General features: G+C 39.2%; 1 long non-coding RNA gene across 3 annotated transcripts in view; it reads left to right on the top strand.

The window, feature by feature from the left end:
* LOC134732755 (uncharacterized) overlaps positions 1-22,396 on the top strand; it is a 151,374-nt gene that overhangs the window by 84,706 nt on the left and 44,272 nt on the right. The window contains exons 1-2 of one of the 3 annotated variants that reach the window (XR_010116240.1): positions 10,356-10,585; positions 20,477-20,702. This is a non-coding gene — a long non-coding RNA (uncharacterized lncRNA). Of the gene's footprint in view, positions 1-10,355; positions 10,586-20,476; positions 20,703-22,396 lie in introns of those variants that run through there. The other 2 variants (XR_010116241.1, XR_010116239.1) reach the window with 2 other exon arrangements.

Below are 22,396 nucleotides of genomic sequence, written 5' to 3'. Positions count from 1 at the left end.
AGATTCTGGATATTAGCCCTTTGTCAGATGAGTAGGTTGCAAATCTTCTATAAGCATTTCTAATGGAGGGTCTTGTCTTGCAGCTCTTTTGGCTTCAATATCTGCTTGGCAGTTCCCTTCTATTTCCCTTTCCTTTCCTTTCTGATGACCCCAGTAGTGTAAGACTGCCACCTCTTTAGGTTTCTATACAGCCAATAATAATCTCCTAATGGCTTCCTGATGTTTGATAGGTGTTCCCTCAGAAGTTAGGAATTCCCTTTCTCTCCATATTGCTGCGTGGGCATGGAGGACTAGGTAAGCATACTTAGGGTCTGTATATATATATTTACCCTTTTTCCTTTTCCTAATTCTAGTGCCCGAGTGAGGGCTATTAGTTCTGCCAGCTGAGTGCTAGTTCCTGGAGTTAGGGGATTACTTTCAAGTATTTCATTATCACTGACCACTGCATACCCCGCTATTCAAAGTCCTTTTTCTACAAAGGAACTTCCATCAGTATACAAGTTGAGGTTGGGATCAGTCAAGGGAACCTCTAGAAGGTCTCCTCAAGTGGCGTAGGTTTGAGTGATTCCTTGTTGACAGTTATGTTCTAATCTTTTCTTCATTGTCTGGAAGAAATGTGGCTGTGTTAAGAGTTGCACAAGTGCACAGTTGCAGCACTGGCCCTTCAAGTAATAGAGCCTGATATTTAAGTAAACGGTTGTCTGACAGCCACAAGTCTCCTTTAACAGTGGGTATGCCATTCACATCATGAGATGTCCACACAGTAAGATCTCTTCCCTGTATTATTTTAACTGCTTCAGATACTAAGACTGCTACTGCTGCCACTACCCATAAACAATGAGGCCAACCCTTTGCCACTACATCAATTTCCTTACTCAGGAATGCCACGGGTTGCAAGCTCATCCCTTGGACCTGTGTAAGCACTTCTAGAGCTATTCCTGTTTTTTTCTGTGACATATAAAGACTAGGCCTTGGGCTTTTAGGTCCTTAACAATCTTTTGGAGTCCTTGTTGAGCCTCAGGTCTAAGGGGGCACTGCCTTTGGTAGGGATAGGAGGCGGAATCCTTTAGTTTAACTTGAACAGGACAGTCTGTTGCCCAGAACTTCAGGATTAATTCCTCCTCAAGCAGGGGACAACAAACGGATGTTCCTTCTCCTATATTCAGGTGTATAATGGCCCCTGCTTTTGCTAGAATGTCTCTCCCTAACAAAGGAGTGGGGCTTTCAGGCATAATTAGAAAACATGTGAGAAGAGTAAAGTTCCCCAGTCACAACTTAGTGGCTGGGAGAAGTATCTAGTGACTGGCTCTCCTAGGACCCCTCGGATAGTGACAGATCTGGACGACAGTTGTCTGGGACAGAAGAGTAAGACTGAGAGGGCTGCGCCAGTGTCCAGGAGATGGTTAACCTCCTGGCCCTCAATGGTCAAGCATACCCGGGGCTCAGTGAGGGTGATGGCACAGGCTGGTGCTTGCCCCGGGCACCCTCAGTCCTGCTGCTGGATCATCTGGTTAGTGGCTTCTGACTCAGAGGACCTTCATCCCCTGGGGCAGTGGGTCTTCCAGTGATTCCCTTGACATAAGGGGCATGGACGAGGGGGCGGCTTATTTCTATTTGGACAATCTTTTTTAAAGTGTCCTTGTAGACCGCACTGGAAGCAAGCCCTATTAGGCATTTGATTTGCCCAGCTTTTCCGTTTTCCAGAGCCTCCAAAGTCCACTTGTCTGAGGGCTATGACTAAAGCAGTGGCCTTTTTTTCAATCCCGTTTGTCCCATTCCACCTGCTCCTCCTGATCTCTATTATAAAAAACCGAGGTTGCCAAGTTCAATAGGGTTTCTAAGTTTTGCTCTGGGCCTAAGTCGGACTTTTGAAGTTTTTTTCTAATGTCTGCAGCTGACTGAGTAATAAACTTATCCTTTAAGATTAGTTGGCCTTCAATACAGTCAGGTGACAGAGAGGTATGCTTTCTCAATGCCTCCCTTAGTCTCTCCAGAAAGGTGGTAGGATTTTCTTCTTTTCCCTGTGTTATAGTGGACATCATTGAATAATTCACAGGCTTCTTCCTAGTTTTCCTTAGTCCTTCTAGCATGCAAGTTAGCAAATGTCTGCGGCACCAATCTCCATGTTCTGATTCTGTGTCCCATTGAGGGTCTACACTGGGAACTGCCTGATGGCCTGTGAAGAATCATTTTCTTTCCTCTGTTGTCATCCTATCATTGACCTGACTGAGATACCAGAGATCGCCAAACTCTCAGGCTGTAGTTATGGCAGCACTTCTCTCATTTGGGGTTAGTGTCTGATCTCGCAGTAACATTATATCTCTCCATGTCAGATCAAAGGATTGTCCTAACCCTTGTAAAACATCAATATAGCCATCCGGGTTATCTGAGAATTTACCTAGGTCTATCTTAATTTGCTTCAAATCTCAGAGAGAAAAAGGTACATGCACTCTGGCTGGGCTGAATTCTCCTCCTCCCACCACTTGCAGGGGGCATAATCAGGGAATATTGGCACTCTTTGGTTCATTGTTTACCCTTTGTCTATCTCCTTTTGGACCATTTGGGTTGAAGGGGGGTCCTTATTAGTTGGGAAAGGAGTCAAGGGGATGCTGGGGTAGGGAGGTAGACTCTGAGGGCTTCCTCTAGGGCATAAATCACACTTTTTACATAATTTTAAGTTGTCTCTTAATGAAAAGAAAGTTTGTACATATGGCACTTCACTCCATTTGTCCTCTTTTCTACAAAAGAGGTCTAGCTGTAAGATGGTGTTATAATTTATTCTTCCCTCAGGAGGCCAGGTTTCTGCCCCTTGATGAGGATATCGTGGCCTGGCGGTACTGCAGAAGAATACAAGTCATTTCTTTCTTAGTGTCTGAGGGTCAAATTGGTCCCAGTTCTCCAGAATACATCTTAGGGGCGTTTTTGCCTTGGGGGGAACATTTCCCATCGCTTTGGAGGTCACCAAATGTTACCAGGGGGTCCTTGCTCCCAGAGCTCCCAAGATGGTGGTGGGCTGCTTCCAAGATGGTGGAAAGCCTCGTATTCTCTGACCTGGGGTTCTTGGCCTCATGGATTCCAAGGAATGGAATCTTGGGCCATGCAGTGAGTGTTACAGCTCTATTAGAAACCATGGGTCATGGAAGAGAACCATGGAACCCAGTGACTAGTGTTCAGCTCAATTAAGACCAATCCAGGCACTTAGCCATGCAGGAACAATGACAAGCCGTTAGCCCAATTGGGAGCGGCAATGGGTGCCTCACTGGATCAGAAGCACAGCGGACACCCTGCTGGATCCAGAGGGATGGAAGTCAGTGACGGGTCTGCGACGGCGGCGAACAGCAGTGGTGGACAGTGAGCAAAAGCTCAGCTCTTGCTGTAACAAACACAGACCAAAAGAGTTTGCAGTTTCAAGATTTAATAGAGTGAAAACAGAGCTCCCATACAAAGTGGGGGAGGGGACCCAAAGAAGGTAGCCCAAGCCAGTCTAAATTCTTAAAGGGATTCAGCATCTGCTGGGTTAGATCAGAGGCCATGGAAAACAGAGGCAGGAGAGAGACCAGGACTAGTCATTCACTAGACCGGGACTTCTCAAGCCTGGCTGAACATTAAAATAACATGGAGAATTTTAAAACATTCTGATGCTTGGGCCCCAACCCCAGGAAATTTGAATAAATCGGTTTGGGGTGGAGCTTGAGAACAACAGTGTTTTAAAAGCTCTCCAATGTGATTCTAATGGACACCTGGACTTGAGAAACACAGCACTAGAGTATCTTGAGGGCATGCTTATTCACCACTGCTCATCAAGCATGTACTATATAATACCCAGCTCATGGCACATGAGAAATGGTATTGGGTTGAACAAAGCATAGTAAAAACCAAAGATTTCCTTTTAAAGTGGGATCTGCAATGTTGCTGCTGCGAGTCCTCCTTTTGTTTCTCCAAGCACTTTTTTTTTCTTTTTTAATTTTGTCCACATGCATGTGCACTTATTTAACTAGGTCCCATGGCAGTTAGCATACTAGTCACTTAGGCCTAGACAAGTAGGACCCTGTACTTGGGAGTGCCCTTCTCAAAATTTCCCATCTTTTCCAGTGCCTGTGACCAACTGGGGATGGCAGGGCCTTCCCGGTGTGGCACTGGAGCCCAGGGTAGAACCTCTATTTCTTCCCTCCTCAACACTCTACCCTGCATGGGGCACAACCAGATGCCTCCAGGAGCTCGAGGACTCAAATGTACAGGGTCATCCCAGGGCCTTGGTTCCAGGAGGGTAGACTGGTTCCAGGAGCCTGGCCAGTAGACTGCCCCCGCCACTGGCAGAAGGGTTTCTTTCCTGAGATCATGGGAGAGTATGCCTACGGAATGGTGCTGACGTGCTAACTTTGAGTGACTCAAATTATTTAGATAAGCAGGGTCCACACAACAAATATTTGCCTGGGCCTTGCATACCCTTAGAGTAGCTCTGCCTCTAGAATATTCATTCTTAAGTTTCTTAGAGATGAAACTGTGGGCTGTCTTACACTGAAAAGATTACTACAGTAGTAAACTTTGTTTCTTGGGAAAGAATCCAAGAGGATTTATGGAGACAACTCAGTTAACGCAGTTGACCACATTTGCTAGAGGGACATTTTTATTTAGACAGGAATTTATGCCAGAATTTTTGTAAATGCATCATGAGAAAATTTCCAAATGCCTTAAAAAGACTAAAAAAAAGAATAGAGACTGAAAGAGCTCTTTGCCACTCTTTTTCTCTCTGTCTTCTCAAAGCAAACCTAATAAATGTTTAAAAATATTTTAAAGCAATGAGAGAGAAAATCATGACCTTCTGAAACTCAGACTACTAGCTATCTGATTAATCTTCCTGGGAAACTTATCCTTGTTACTAATGTTTATATTGGGCTAAGTGCTGAAATAAGATTTTGGATATATTTGGATTAAACAAAAATATATTATCAAAATTAATTGTACCTGTTTCATCTTACTTTTTTTTTTAAGATGGAGTCTTGCTCTGTTGCCCAGGCTGGAGTGTGCAATGGTGCGATCTTGGCTCACTGCAACCTCCGCCTCCCGAGTTCAAGCAATTCTCCTGCCTCGGCCTCCTAAGTAGCTGGGATTACAAGCATGCACTATCACACCCAGCTAATTTCTGTATTTTCAGTAGAGACGAGGTTTCACCATGTTGGCCAGGCTGGTCTCGAACTCCTGCCTCAGGTGATCCACCTGCCTCGGCCTCCCAAAGTGCTGGGATTACAGGCATGAACCACCCCACACAGCCTTCATCTTAGTTTTTTAATGTGACTACATGAAAATGTAAAATTACGTAGGTGATATATATTTGTGGTGCACATTCTATTTCTTTTGGACAGCACTGTGAGTTGTTAAAATTTAATGAACTATAAACATAGACATGGAAGCTTCCTTAAAATTGGCTAGACATTTTAATTCAGCCAAACCAAAGAGGACAGCCACGGGCTGGAAATCTAGTGGAAGAGAATGGAGGTGAAAGGAGAGATTGCAAGGGTTAGAAAAGTGCTCACCTACCTGAAAGGGGAGGCTTTGGGACGGGACTCAGAAATTGGTGCATCCAAAGATGACAGGAGGATGATCTGAGTGCTTCACACACAGAAAAAAGATGAAGTACACCCATCCTGAGATGTGCACTCACTGACTCGCCCTTGGGCCAAAGTGTGAGCTCCTCATTCTTAAATCTAATCCCCATAGACTTGATTGGAGCTAATTTCTAGGACATGGCACAAAACTCTAGACTGAACTTCAATCGAGGGGGGATAATGTTTCAAAATCAACCTGCTGGGAACTTAAGCCACAGTAATTTAGGCATTCAATGCGCACATTACCTTGATTTTTAGTCAGAAGCTTGTGAGATGCAGAGATTTTTTAATATTGATACAAGATGGAAGTCTGCAGGGATGGATTGATACATCTAGGTGCTTCACAATCCAGACAAGTCCTCATATTTTTTTTAAAAGAAAATTTAATGTCTAACGTAAAATACTTATAAGAAGTAAAATATCTGTCACACTTTCCACTTAAAATGCTTTTGTTCTTTCTGCCATTTGTCCTAACACCTTCCAGCTTCTGGGTGCTGCTGAAATGAGTGAGCAGGGTAATTGATGAGAGTTTGGGAGCTGGGAGAGCAGTGAGCTGATGCTTGGAGCCTTGCCACGATCGGACACAGTAGATTAATTTTCCCCTCAACATGTAGGACCATACCTAATGACTCCTTACATCAAAACAGAATACAAAATAGAGAGGATCTGACACACAGCAATTCCTATCATCCTCTTGGCCCCCCAGCCCGGGATATTGATGCCAAAGTTGAATTTGAAAAGCACATTTTCCCAAACTCCTATTTTAAAAGCAGACACTATCTTAATGGCACAGTGATAAAAATTATATTCAGTTATTTTTTCTTCAATCCTGCCAAAGAGATGCTTGGGAAAAGCAAAGATTTTTAACATCTGGCTTGCCTGAACAGAATTCGTACTTGAATGAAGAATGCTACATTATGAAGACTTCTCTTCCAATTCTTTTAGTTTCTGGATATCAATGAAGATATCACCGCTAATGAAAGTGGTAAATCTGGGGAAGATCACTCTGAGTGGCAAGATTACAACATTTTTCCCAGGGATTTTTAGGGACCCTCTCAACTAAACAAATAGCAGTAAAGAAGAATCACATTTTAAAGTATCCTTCTAATGTACTCCATAAATATATACACCTACTGTGTACCCACAAAAATTAAAAAAAATTTGAAGTATCCTTCCAGAGGTTTTGTGGAAAGGTGGGGTTTTGTTTTCTAATATCACAGATATTACTTGTTGATTCAGGCCAGTCATCTAGCCAGTTATAGCAACTTCTCAAAGCTATTTTAGGAAGACATTTTTGCCTCTTGTCATCTTCCCACCAAAGATAAGTTCTGGAGAAGTTCATAAGCTATTAACCATGACAATAACTGAGACCTCAATTTACATTTTTCTCCTTGCTACAAACTCATTCCTGGGTCACAGGAATAGACATAGATATGAATGTGTAGGCTCCATGAGGACTATGCCAGGCAGGATACAAAAACACTGGAGTGTATCAGGAGAAGTCATTTGCCTTCCTCCTACCTGCCAAAGGTGGTGATTTAGAAGTGATTTAGGAGTAAGACTGGGGAGACTTCTTGAAGACATCTTGGGATATTAGAGTCATTCTATTCTCTGTCTCTCCTTGAGAAAGGGGATCATTTGCCATGGTTCCTCATAGAGAGGATCCCTAGAGACAATCCTGCAAAGCTCAAGGGTACATCTGAACATAGGGACTGTCCCCAGTTTCTCGTTTGGAGTGTGCCAAGTGGCAGAACCCGTTGGCACATGCCAAGCCCCAGGCAAAGGCCACCAGACAGCTTTGGACATAGGCAGAGGGCCTCAGAAACGGGGGCAGAACAAGTCAGGAGAGGGCACAAATTACCTCCCAGTTCTTCAAGGACCCAAGGTGGTTGTAATAGGGAGTCTAAGATTCTTGGGGCCCCAGAGGCCCCGTAAGATAGCTGACTGGCCGGTTGAATTGCTAAGCAAACTTCCATTCCCTGGACACACAGGAAGCAAAGGGACTCAGTAGCAATATTAGTCTCAGGCTAAAGGGTCCCCTGTCCTGGACCCCATGCTTTACAGGGTCCTGCATTTGCCAACAAATATATTTACTAAAGAACATGTATTGCTGCCATTCTGGGTCTGAGATCAGAGCTCAGAGCTGGCACAGACCAACCTAAAACTCTAAATATTTGCTCTCCCAGCTGACATTATGCAGGCCCCAGGGAAATCTCCACTTGCATTAGATCCTGTAAATAAAAGATGGTATATGCAAAACTCTGAAGGTCTGTGGGCTATGCTGCTACAGAGGCTGCTTTGGAGTGTGAAGAGCATAGCAGTATTGTTCATATTATGCTTAAATACGTATATATGTAGGTCTAGTTATATGCATGAAGCATAATTCCTGTTCTTTACTATGGCAATTTGATAGAAATTAAATCCTAGAATTGCAAATAGTTTTTTTATAAAATAGGCTTTTTAATTTTAATAAATCTTGAATATTTTAGATGAAATCTTAATTATTCAGAAATGTAGGGAAAGTAAATTTATTTATATTTGTTTATGTTTACTCCAATTTAAATTTTCTTAATGCATTCAAATTGCATATATTTTTAATATAATTACATTTAACTTTTAATCCATTTGATCACTGCTGACTCAAGAATACAAGTTATATATGAAAATATTAATTTTATCAACATAATTAGTGACTTTGCTAGAAATGATGACCAAAAAATTTTAATTCCAGCAAGTGAGTACATACTAATTTCTGAATTATTACTCATCCAAACATTGCCAGCCCATGAAGAGAACGCCCAGGTACATGCAAAACAAATTAAATTCAATAGTCTTTGATATTTTGCTAATTCTGGGCTGTACATATATTTTTCTAATTTGTCCTCATAAAGGTATGTTTGTCAAGTGAGGATGACAGGACATATTTCATTTAGCAATTTGTTAGTTTGATTTATAATTCTTAAAAATATATACTTAGGGTATGGGGCCTCCATTTGCCCCATGCCTTGTAAAGTTTGGGTGGACATGAAGGAATCCCATCTGCAGAGGCTCATGGTAGACCACTATCCTGAGATTGGATGAAGCTGAAGTGAATGTCGGAATGCCATAGGCATCCAAGGATCACTGAGCCAGCAAGTGGTACCCATCGACCAGACTGGGTGATGACATTGGCAGCTGCAATCAGCGGAGAGGTGACTGAAATCAGCTATTCCACTTCCACCTGCCCCACTGCCTGCATCAGTTAGCTCATTCTTCCTCATCTTCCCCTCTCCCTGTTGCCTTCACAAGAAGTCAGACATGAGATTCCCTCCCTGGAAATTCACCAAGAGTTGAATGCAGTTTGAATTGCAGTTGAATGCAGGGAGTGAAGGCAGTGTGAAGAGAGAATTTTGAACTGGATAGTAATTGAAATGATAATACTTGAATTTGACTACAGATATATTACATTAGACCAGTGCTTAACAGATTGCACTATTTTCCTGCTATAGAACATGAATGGGAACTTATAAGAGAAAAATGGGCACCAAAATGAAGTGTTTCATATTTGCTGATATTTGGGTTCTTCTAATGCATACCTTCTACTGGTAGCACCATGCCAGAAAATAGGACACTTTTTTAATTGGTGAAATCATCAAAGATAGAAGGATTGGGATTATTCATTTGTTGGCTTGATGCAGTGACTTGTAATTCTAGCTGCACAAGAGAATAACTGAGAGCTTTAAAAATGTTTCAATTTCCAATTTTGCCCCATCCCAGAATAATTGAGTGTGAATCTCTCTGTGTACAGATTCTATATGTCTTAAAAGCAACCCAAGTGATTCTGATGAGCAAACGGTGCTGTAACCCACAGGAGATACCTGCTTGGTCAATTCTTTGCAAGTTTTGTGTCTATGCTGTCAGATATTCACAGATTCACCAGTTAATGCTGTACTCTTTCCTCTTTCCCTAGCTGTGTTGTCATGATCCAAGACCCTGCCTCAGGTGCCTTGCGCAACAGCTTGTTTACTGAGGGGTATGTGACAGCCACATCAGTGACCTGGGGAAATTAGCCTGTGTCAAAGCCAATTAGTCACACTGTTTCCACTTTAATAAAGGAGATCAATTAAGAGGAGAGCTGCACTGGAAAATTCCCGGGCCTGCCAGACCTAGGGTGTTATGTTGTTAGGCACCAAATTCATTAATTCACTCAACAACCGTATGTTTAGTGCCAGCTATGTGCTGGACACTGGAAATAAAATGATAAATAGAGATACAACAGCAACAACTTTCAAAGAGCTCTCAGTTTTTTATCTCCTCAGAAATCAATTTCTCACCTACCTGTTTTTTTAAAAAATTGCCTTCTTTCTTGGCGTTGTTTCTGATATGGAATCTTGTTATCTTTATCTTTACTCTTCTGTATATAGCATGTGTTTTCTCTCAGACTGCTTTTAAGACTTTAAAAGCCCCTGAATTTCAACCACTCTTTTCTAGACTTTGGAATTTGAGAGGTCAATAATCTTTTTAGTTAGAAGAATTACCAGTTTTAATTGTGCAAGGTAAAAAACAAAATGAAAGACGTTTTGACACACAAAAAGTAGCAAATAGATCATCTCAGTATAAAGAATTGCAACTTAAATTAAATAAATTTAGCTTCATGAAAAACTATACAATTTTTTCTCCTTTTGCTGCTTCCTAACAAGCAGTTGTTTAAAACCTTCGTTACTTCCTTTTTCCTTTCTTGTTTAAAACTTTCTTTCTCTCTCTCTTTCTTCTTTTTTCTCTTCTTTCCCTTTCTTTTTCTTTCTAATGAATAGTAGCTGTTCTCATTCTCCAAATAAATATTCTATGATCAAATTACACTTCCAGCCAAGACAGAGAAGAAGACCAGATTTACCCTCTCACCTTAACCAATAAATTTTAAAAGTATATGAAACAATGGTTTTCAAGACACTGGATATCAGACAAAAACAGTGATTCCTGAAAGACAGGAGATGAATGAGGTGAGTCCTGTGATTACCCCGGTTTGCTGTTTTGAGAGAGAGAGTCCAGTCTGTAGTGCAGGGAGGCAGAAGCCAAGTGGAGCCTGGAAGACTCCCTGACTAGAAATAGAGCTAAAAGTTGGGAGTGAATAAAGTGACAAGAGTCACTGGAAAGTCTACCAGGCAAGCTATCTGAAGATCTGTAGCTTCCTTTGAGTTTTCAGCTGAGCAATAATTAGCACATGCATGGAAGGAAACTACCTGAGGCCAGGAACAGAATCACCTGGAAGGACAGAGGTAACAGTGTCTGGCATTCACACAGAGTCAGCATCGTGCTTGTACCCAGAAATCACACTGGAAAACCTCATGATTCATAAGGCATTTGGTAGAATACCCAGAAAGGTCTTGTCTTGGTAGTAGGAGATAATTAGCATTGTAATACAAGGACTGCTCTTGTCCCATTTAATAAATCATGAAACCAAAACCTGAAAGGATTGAACTATTTTCATATACATTAACTGTGTCCCAGAACAAAGCTGATTTGGTTTGGCTGTATCTCCACCCAAATCTCATCTTGAACTGTAGTTCCCATAATCCCTACATGTCATGGGAGGGACCCAGTGGGAGGTAATTTAATCATGGGGGCTGTTACTCCCATGCTTTTCTCATGATTGTCAGTGAGTTCTATGAGATCTGATGGTTTATGAGGGGCTTTTCCCCCTTTTGCTTGGCACTTTTCCTTGCTGCTGCCATGTGAAGAAGGATATGTTTGCTTCTCCTTCCACCATGAATGTAAGTTTCCTGAGGTATCCCCATCGCAGCAAAATGTGACTCAATTAAACCTCTTTCATTTATAAATTACTCAGTCTTAGATATGTCTTTATTTGCATATCTAATATATGCATATATATAAACCTCTTTCCTTTATAAATTACTCAGTCTTAGATATGTCTTTATTTGTGGCATGAAAATGAACTAAAACAAAAACACAAGAATATTTACGGAGATATAAAGCTGCAACAAGGTAAAATTCCCAGTCGCTTTGGGTTTATACTGAGTAATGTGATTGCTGGGTCAAATGGTATTTCTGGTGCTAGATCTTTAAGGAATCACCACACCATCTTTCACAATGGTTGAACTAATTTCCATTCACACCAACAAAGTAAAAGTGTTCCTATTTCTCTGCAACCTTGCCAGCATCTGCCAGTCACCATTCTGACTGGGATGAGATGGTAACTCATTGTGGTTTTTATTTGCATTTCTCTAATAATCAGTGATGTTGAGCTTTTTTTCATATGTTTATTGGCAACATGAATGTCTTCTTTTCAGAAGTGTCTATTTATGTCTTTGTCCATCAACAATAGACTAGATAAGGAAAATGTGGTACATATACACTATGGAATACTATGCAGCCATAAACAGGAATGAGATCATGTCCTCTGCAGGGACATGGATGAAGATGGAAGCCATTATCTTCAGCAAACTAATGCAGGAACAGAAAACCAAACACCACATATTCTCACTTATAATTGGGAGCTGACCAATGAGAACACATGGACACAGGGAGGGGAACAATACACACTGGCGCCTGTTGGGGGTTGGGATGAGAGGAGACAGAACATTACGAAAAACAGCTAATGCACGCTGGACTTAATACTTAGGTGATGGATTTGTAGGTGCAGCAAACCACCATGGCACACATTTACTTACGTAACAAACCTGCATATCCTGCACATGTACTCCAGAACTAAAAAAATTAAAAGAAAAAAAACAAAAACAAACGAACAAATAAAAATTCCCAATTGCTTACATCCAATTAAAAATTACCAGGCCTGCCAATTATTACTAGGGATAAAGAAAAACATAACCTATAATAGGAAAAAAGCAATCAACCAAAATAAACACAGATCTAGATACATGGAAGAAATAACAGACAAAACAGTGATTACAACTGTATTGCTTACAGGCAAAAATGTTAAACAGAGACACAAAAGATGTTTTTAAAAAACAAATAGAACATCAAGAGATGAGAACTACAGTTTCTGAGATGAAAAATTCACTGGATGAGATTCACAGAAGATTGAACATAAGAAAAGAAAAAAAGTAGTGAATTTTCAGACAGAGTGATAGGCACTATCCAAAATGTAATATATAGAGAAAATAGATGTTTATAAAAATGAACAAAACATCAGTGTACTATTGGACAGCTTCAAGTGGATTTATATATGTTTAATCAGAATCACTCAGAAGGATGAGAGTGGGAAGGGGCAGAGAAAGTATTTGAAAAAATGATGACTAAAATTATTTCAAGTTTGATGAAAGTTTCAAACCCACACAGCACAATCAAATTATTCAAAACCTGTGACAAAGGGAAAGTCTTAAAAGCACTCTGATAGAAAACACATGCTATACATAGAAGAGCAAAAATAAAGATAACAGTAGATTCCATATCAGGAACAATGCAAGAAAGAAGGCAATTTTTATTTATGGTGATTTTAGAACACTCAACAAATTAGAAATAGAAGGAAATTCCTCAACCTTATAAAGAGCATCGATGAACAACCTACATCTAACCTCACACATAATGATGAAAGACCGAATAATTTCTCCCCAAGATAAGAAAAAAGAAAAGGATGTCTGTTCTCACCAGTTCAAGTCAACATTGTACTGTTCTAGTCAATGCAATAAGTCAAGAAAAAGGAATAAAAGTTATCCAGATTGAAAAGGTTGAAGTAGATTTTTTTTTCAAACGATATGGCCCTTTATGTAGAAAATATAATGTCATCTACAAAAAGACTACTTGAATGAATAAATGAGTTTAGCCAGGTGGCATGATATAAGATTGATGCACAAATTGAATTGTATTTCTATATCGTATCAACAAACAATTAGAAATTGAAATAAGACAATACCACTTACAATAGTATCAAGAAATAGGAAATGCATTTCTTGTATAAATCTGACAAAATACTTGAAAGACCTATACATTGAAACTGCAAAACATTGCCTAAAAAAAACAATTAAAGACCTAAATTGAGATACATTATCTGTTCATGAGTTGAAAGACTCAATATTTTTACAATTGCAATTTTTTCTAAATTGATCTGTAGATTCAACACAATCCCAATCAAAATTTCAGCAGACATTTTAATAGAAATTGACAAATTGGTTCTAAAGTCATATGGATGGCATTCAACCAAGGTGGAAAGTAAATAAATAAATAAATAATCATATGGAAATGCAAAGGACTTAGAATAGCCAAAATAATTTTGAGAAAAAACAATATAGAGGACTAACACTACTCGGTGTCAAGACTTATTATAAAGTTACAGAAACTAAGACAGTGAGATATTGGCATTAATACAGACAAACAGATCAATGGAATGGAATAAAGTGCCCAGAAATAGACCAACACATATATACATAACTAATTGCTGATAGATGTACAAAGGCAATTCAGTGGGGGAAAGAATAGTTAAGTCTGCTCTAACAAATTACCACAAGCTGGGTGGTTTATAAAGAATAAAAAGTTACTTCTTATAGTTACAGAGGCTGGAGGTCTGAGATCAGGATGCCAGCATGGTTGGATTCTGTTTAGTGCCCTCTTCCAGGCTTCAGATTGCTGTCTTCTTGATGTAGCCTTGCATGGCAGAAGAGGACAGGAGAGCTCTCTGAGGTTCCATTTACAAGGGTGCTAATCCCATTTATGAGGGCTCCGCCCTCAAGATCAAATTACCTCCCGAAGGCACCACCTTTTAATACCATCACACTGTGGATGAAGAGTTCAACATATGAATTTTGGAGGGATACAAACATTCAATCCATGGCAGACAGCCTTTTCAACAATGGTACTGAGACATTTGAATATCCATAGGCAAAAATAAATGAACTTAGGCCAATATCTTCCACTACATAAAAAAATTAACATCAATGGTCATAGACTGGCAAGCTAAACTCCAAACTATAAAACTTCTAGAAGAAAACATAGAAAAATACCTTTGTGACCTGGTGTTAGGCAAAGATTTCATAGATATGATAGGTAGCATGAACCATAAAAGAAAAATTTGAAACATTGAACTTCGAAATTAAAAACTTTTGCTCCTCAAAAGATTTTGTTAAGAGAATAAAAAGACAAACTACATACTGGAAGAAAATATTTACAAATCATATATTTGATAAAGAATGTATAAGAATGTAATAAGAAACTCTCAAAATTTAATAAAAAGAAAACCAGTTTTTGTTTTAGGATTAATTTTAATTTTGCAAAACAAGTCTTTAAAGAAAAACTAATCACTAGGAAAAGACATAATCTAGACCTAGAATTTTTGGCAAATAAACTCTACCGCAATTTTAAAACTATTGTGACTACAAGAAAATAGAAGAATAACCATTAGAATTGGGGTTAAAACTGAATAAACAAATATATAGTTACTCACTAAAATAATAATTTTAGCCAAGTCAACTGCAAAGGGATATGCAGAATGTTTATAGAATGAGTTAGATCTTAACATGTATTTGATAATATCTTATATTCTAGTGGCTACTTAATAAACTGATGCAAAAAAAAATTTTTTTTGAAGAGTAGACAAAGACAGATAAACAACACGTGTTCAGCACTTCTGTGTACCACTCATGAAGACATCAAGGACATCCCTGAGAATTGGGAATGGGGAGGGCATCATTCATCTACGGGAATTTGGAAGATGCAGAGAAGCCTGGAGTCATCATATGCATAATATGCCATATAAAATACATCCAGAAAATGCAAGTAAATTAAAATTAAAAATACTTTGACCCAATCCTCTTAAGCCAATGAGAATATTCTCTTTTTTTAAGAAAGTAAAGGAATGAAGGAATGGCTACTCCATAGGCAGAGCAGCTGAGAATATTCTTAAAATTGCACTTTCTTAACATGTAAATTATGTCTTCCAAATAGCCTCCTGAGCTCAAAATTAAGGTAAAAATCCCTGTTGAACTAGTATTTGCTACTTTACCCTCACCGTTGCGCTGTCTCTCTCTCTGTAGGTAAGGAGAGGATGTGTTCACCACAGCTAAGAAACAAACCTGCATTCGTACCCTCTGAATCTAAAATAAAATAAAGTAAGAAATCCTCAAGATAGTAAAGTATAACTGAAAAGTCAAAAATCAATGGGTTGAATGGTTGATCTATACTGAGGATATATTTGTCCTCATTACCCATACCTTGTATTATAGTGCTACATTACTTTATGACAATCAGATATTAGGAAGGAAAACCATAAGGCAATGCAGAAAAAAATTACTGTGAACCAAGAAGCCTAGATCAAATTCTCCCATTGCTCAGGGATTCTACAAGAGTTGTAATCTTCAGTTAATGGACTAAGTGGTCTGGAGGTCCTGTTCCTTTTATGCTCTTCAATGACACAAGAGACTTTTAGGTCATCCATCCATGTGTCATTGGCAAAGCTTCTGGGGCTTTGTACACACCATGGTTGTGGATCTTAGCAGGGATGACACCAGTCTGGCTAGCTATTGGACTCAGGTTTAAAGCATTATTGGCTGAACCAGGGCTAAATTCTCCCAATAGAAGGGATGTAAATTTAGAAATTCCAGAAACAAAGTCTAGAACAATGTTTAGATGTCTAGTTTGTATGACAAAACGGTAACAGCCCTATGATTTGTACGGGATCTGTATTGTCAATTCTACTGGAAAGAACACTTTGCAAAATATTTAAATCTTTTCTGCACTTAAAAAAAAAACACACCAAATATGTCTTCACACCTTAATTTTAGCTGCTTAATTTTGTTGACCGAATGGTTTTATTTAATGCTTTTGCATTACATCTTTAAGTACAGTTTCTCCAGGTATTTTCTTTTCCAGGAAAAATAGGTAGAAATTTTGCCTTTGTCTCATTTTAATAAGATTAGCTGCAAGCTTGTACAAAATGCCCATTTTGCTGTTGTTATCAGGAAAATGCAATGCCCTGGATTCTAAATATTAAACTAAGAAAGACTGTAAGGCAGAACATGCAATTACTGACTGCCTTCTGCTTGTGCTGGGGCTACACCTTTTGCCCCATCTTTCTCTGGCTGTTGACCAGAAGCAGGAAGTACAGAGAAACATTTTAGTGATGAAGGAAAGGGGCTACATCAAGGGTGTCTTCAGGCCTTAAAAATATTTTTGACCACATAAATTCTCATTTCATCTAAACAGGTTTCTCACACACCTCTCAAAGAAGTCTTAAAAGCCATTCTAGCAGAGGTAATGTCAACATACTCAATTGTAAATAAACTCTGAATGTGAAGTATTTGAATGAATCATCGCTTTGTCATTTGTTTTGTGAAGTTCACTTTTCAGAAAATATTATTATATTGAGGTTTACCTTGTCCAAATTCAAAGACCTGAAGACATTCTAATAAAGCTATTGGCTATTTCCCTTTGCCCTTAGCATATATTACAATGACTTTGGCTCTTTAGACTTGTACATGCTGGCATATAATTTATAACTTGCTAGAATTCTGTTTTTCTTTATCAAATTAAGTATGTTTATACTAGAGATAAGAAAAATAAAGCTTACCAGAAAAGCATGGTCTTTTTAATATTTTTCCAGCTGTCTCTGTTAGAACTCACTGCCCGTTGCTTGGAACAACATCTTTCCTCCTGGCTGTGAGCTCCTGAGATGTTGGATTTTCTGTTTATATAATCTTTTATTAAAATATCAAGAACTACATCTTTGGGCAATTTTTAAAAATTAAGGATACAGCAGTAAGCAGACAAAGTCCCTGCTCTTTGGAGCTTTCTTTAGATGATGAGTGTGAAGTGAAAGTGTAAATAATCAACCATATGTTAGGAAGGGGTTCATATGTACTCAGTTCTGTCCTAGGGACTGTATTAGTCCATTTGAGCTGCTATAACACACACAGCACAGACTGGGTGGCTTAAACAACAAACACTTATTTATCACAGTTCTGCAGGCTGGGATATCCAAGATCAAGGTGCCGGCAGATTTAATGTCTGATGAGGGGCTGCTTCCTGGCTTGCAGATGGCAGTCTTCTCACTGCCATGATGTAATTATTAGGTTAGTGCAAAAGTAATTGCGGTTTTAGCAATTTTTTTAAAAAGTAATATCTCCCCAAAGCCCCACCTCCAAATGCCATCGCCCTGGGGATTAGGCCTGCACATATGAAGTTAGGGTGGGGGTGACACAGCATTCAGTCCATATAGCAGGGAGCCTTGGGGAGTGGAAGGATCCAGGTTCCTTAGGACTGGCAGACAAGCTCTTGTTGGGACTTTAGCTGGTGTCTCACTTTCGTAACATTGTGTTCATCTCACAGGGTAGGGACCACAACAGGGACAAGCTGGGCTGCAGCGCTCGTAAACTGATTCCAGGAAGATTCTCTTTAAGCGTGTTTTACCTTCTTTCTTTAAACCAGCCCTTACCTGGTTACTGGAGAAAAACTTATTTCCTTTCTCTTTATTCTTCACTTCCCTCTTGATTTCATTTCATTTCACCTGTTGATGGCTTTTAAACATTAGAGTAGTATGAACAAAACATTTTAAAGCCCAGATAAAATCCGTGTTTTGAAATAAAATTAACTAAAATTAATAAACAGTGACAGCAACCTCACCAAAAAGCCCTGACAGGCACATAGAATTCTCCTTAAGGAAGCCTCCATCTGACTCCTCATCATACTTTCATTGCCTCCCCTCTTCCCCAAGTTGACCACTTAAATCAACCTGCAGACTTACCCAGTTTTCATTCCAGAACATGACCAATTCAGACAGTATTTAAGGATTTAAGAAATTCTAGCCACCTCTCTCCAACTGGACTCAGCATGAAGTCATAATTTATTGATGAATGAAAATAAATATCATTAGGCTAAGGTCTGCGGTGTATATTATCATTATTGTTGTTATTTTTAGAAGTATGTTATAATAAAGAATGTTTCTTAAAATAAGACTCTAACCAAACTTAGGATCATTTGCAGAGTTTCTTTAAAATGCCTATGTCTGGGCCTCACATCATATGGTTCAAAATTGCTGGGGTTGAGACCTGGAAATCTGTATTTTAATAGCATCCTATGCGTTTCTGATACACACTCAAGTTTGAGATCCTTAAGGGTCCCAAACACAGTCCTAAACACAGGGAAAATATATTTGTATCTACACATAGTCATTTTGTCTATCTGAGTATGTAGGACCAGAGAAATTACACTTCAAAATACTTTTTAAAAAATTACCTTTATAAATTGCTTTTTAAAAATTACTCTTTAAAGAAATTAGTATTATGAAACTTCATGGTCATATGACTGGAAATTTTAGTGATTTTTTCCCCATATTTGCATATTAATTCAAGTCCTTCTTTATATTTCAAACTCAACTTGAATTATGTTATTGTACCTGATTCCATTGAGTAATTATTTATGTATTTATTTACCAAACAACTGTTTAGGGTCACTATGGTCCAGGCACTATGCTAGGATTGGGGATACTTTTGAGGACCTTAAAAATTAAGGGGAGATGTGGTCAAGGGAGTATTGAAGTCTTCTAGGTAAGTAGGAAATTATAATACAACAGGGCAAGCATCATGATGAGAGGTGCACAATACTCATGCGAAATAAACTATTAACACAAAGACGAGCCATTTTCTTTTCATTACTCTTTTTTTTTTTTTTTTTTTTTTTTTGAGATGGAGTCTCGCTCTGTGGCCAGGCTGGAGTGCAGTGGGGTGATCTTGGCTTACTGCAACCTCCGCCTTCCAGGTCCCATTTCAAGCAGTTCTCCTGCCTCAGCCTCCCGAGTAGCTGGGATTACAGGCACGCGCCACCATGCCCAGCTAATTTTTATATTTTTAGTACAGACGGGATTTTACTATGTTGGCCAGGCTGGTCTTGAACTCCTGACCTCGTTATCTGCCCACTTCGGCCTCTCAGAGTGCTGGGATTACAGATGTGAGCCACCGTGCCAGCCCAGATGAACCATTTTCTAACCACAGCACCAATCCTCTGACTTCTACAGCTGCAGAGCCACCCAACAATGAGCCTTGTCTTCGTTTTTCTGCCACCAGCAAAATGCTCTATATCAGTAAGGCTTTAGAAAAAGGAATGTAAAACATAATTTAGATGCAATTGTAACTGGAATAAAATATCCCCAATTCTGATGGACTTTTTCTGAATAGGGAAGAATAAATATTTCTATTGTCCCTCTTACTTTTCAGAAATAGGTAGATATAATAATCCTGCTCAAGAATGGAATCAGGAGCTTCTAAAGAAAGAGAAGTAATTTCAAAATGTTCACTGATTCTTTAGATTGCTAGAGATGGTCTTGGAGTAAATTGTTTAGCAAAACACCTTAATCAGTCTCTGGATTTGGAGACATGTGACCTGATCCTGGTTTGGTTCCAGTGGATTGTAGTTAGATCAGTTTCTCGACTGCATATTATTGACATTTGGGGGCTGGATAATTCTTGGCTATGAGAGGCTGTCCTATGCATTATAGGAGTTTTGCAGCATCCCTGTCCTCTACCCACTAGATGCCAATAGAACCTCCCTGCCCAGTAATGACAATCAAAAAGGTCTCCAGATACCACCAATGTGCCCTGGGGGCAAGGGAGCAAAATTACCCCCAGTCGAGAACCACTGGGTTACATGGGTTAACTACCTAATTGTAGTCAGAAAGTACTAGAAAGTAACAACAATTTGGGGAGGTTAACCTGGCATCTGGGGAGAAAGGTAAGGAACAGGTAGCTTCTAGCAACATACCAAGCCTAGTTTGAGAAAATCCCAGTGATAGGGAAGTTGTTGGTTTTATAAGAAGGGTAATGTCTAATAAAATTGTAAATTTAAAATTGTTTTCTATTTTGTGCTGAACTGAAATTTCTCTTCTCTCTCTCTCTCTCTCTTTTTTTTTTTTTTAACCTGCAAACATCCAGTAAAATTCTATTGCATAGCAATAAGGGAATTGTAGCCTCCTCAACTTGACCCCGCTGGTGAAGCCAGTTAGCACCGCAGTGACCAGAATTCTAGCGACCAAGAGTGAAATAAGCAAGATGACCCTGGAAATTGTGAGTAGGAGCCAGAGAACAATGGAGAAGCCACACGGACTTACTTAGATGAGGACGTGAGACATGCTGTCTTTTCCCCAAATACTGCAGGAAGGTAACCATTGTGGGAGAGGAGATACATTCTCTTATTGTATCTTTCTCTTTCCTGGAAAAGGTTTTGAATATAATAGCAGGTTATCATATTTCAAATATGATTAGGCACCCTATTTTCTGTATGTATGGGAAAGGATTAGACAACCTCCTGGAACTTATTTTTAAATTGGTAATTTTAAAGGAAGACATGAATGCTGAAACAATGAACACTGAATACTTTTGATTTTAATTATGTTTTTAAATGAATGATTGAGGTAACGGTGTTTTTTTTGTTTTTTTGTTTTTTTTTTGAGACAGAGTTTTGCTCTTGTTGCCCAGGCTGGAGTGCAATGGTGCGATCTCGGCTCACCGCAAGCTGCACCTCCCAGGTTCAAGTGATTCTCCTGCCTCAGCCTCCTGAGTAGCTGGGATTACAGGCATGCGTCACCACGTCCAGCTAATTTTGTATTTTTAGTAGAGACAGGGTTTCTCCATGTTGGTCAGGCTGGTCTCGAACTCCTGACCTCAGGTGATCCACCCCCCCCCCCCGCCCCTTGCCCTCCCAAAGTGTTGGGATTATGGATGTGAGCCACTGCACCCGGCTGAGGGAAGGTATTTTTTTTTTTAAACTTATTAATTGTGGAGAAACTATAAGAATATACAAAATAAGTCCTTGCATTTTTTGCACATAGTAAAATTGGGATAGTGGGGATATGGATAAGGCTTTTTTCTTTTCTGCTAATTTTTTTTCAAATGTCAATAATCCCTTTTTAGTAAAAAAAAACCATATAAATTATATAATAAATAGCTTGTATGTGAATACATTAGTTAGGTGACCCCACCACAATTAAGAAATTTAAGCAATGGATTCAATATAAAACAGGTAAGATTACCTTTATACAGAAGTGATTCTAACAAAGTAGGATTTCCTCAGGCTGAATGTAGGAATAGGACCTATAATGTAATCAAGACTTAAACAAATGTGAAGGCCAGAAAACCGGACCCCAGCCTTTCTACTGCTGTTCATGCTGAGGGAATTACTTGAGAAATAAAAGGTGCTCAGATTAGCTTGAAACATGCCATGAAGTAGGTTCATAATTCACATCAATACATAAAGACTCTGCAGAAGTCTTGCAGGAATAAGCACTTAACATTGCTTAACCCCAAATTTTCCAAGCTTACGTGTTATTCTATGGGATGTACTTTGCATAACATGACTGGTTTTAGCATCTGAAGAAAACATCTGAAGCAAACAAGTATGAATAGAGAGATGAGAGAGGTTGGTATGGAATAAAAAAAAAAAAAAGGAAAAACCCCCAAATTAACAAAGTGTCATCTCTCTTTAGCATCAGGTGGAGAAGATGCTGACTGATGACCATGGGTATTTGGTTTGGTTTGTAGGCACGCACCCAGGTGGAGATGACATGCTAGGCCTTTATTGACAATAGCCATTGAGATCATTCAGTTGCTTCTCTGATGCCATTCTCAGAAAACAGCGTTTTGACTACAATTTGGTTTTCATATAACTTTATTCATAGGGAGAAAAAGCAATAATGTTATTCCTGTGTGCTTGGTAATTTCCTTTTGCAAGTAATTAACTTAGCTTTCTGGCATGAGTCTCTTCTGTGCTTGATTAGCTGACTAAGTTCATCTAATCCTAACTACTTCAGAAAACTCTGGAAAAAAATCAGCTTTGTACCTGCAAGCTAAGGATTA

Source organism: Symphalangus syndactylus, chromosome 16, assembly GCF_028878055.3.
Source record: "Symphalangus syndactylus isolate Jambi chromosome 16, NHGRI_mSymSyn1-v2.1_pri, whole genome shotgun sequence".
NCBI lineage: Eukaryota > Metazoa > Chordata > Mammalia > Primates > Hylobatidae > Symphalangus > Symphalangus syndactylus.
The sequence above is the reverse complement of the archived record's forward strand: the minus strand, read 5'-3'. Positions and strand labels throughout refer to the sequence as shown.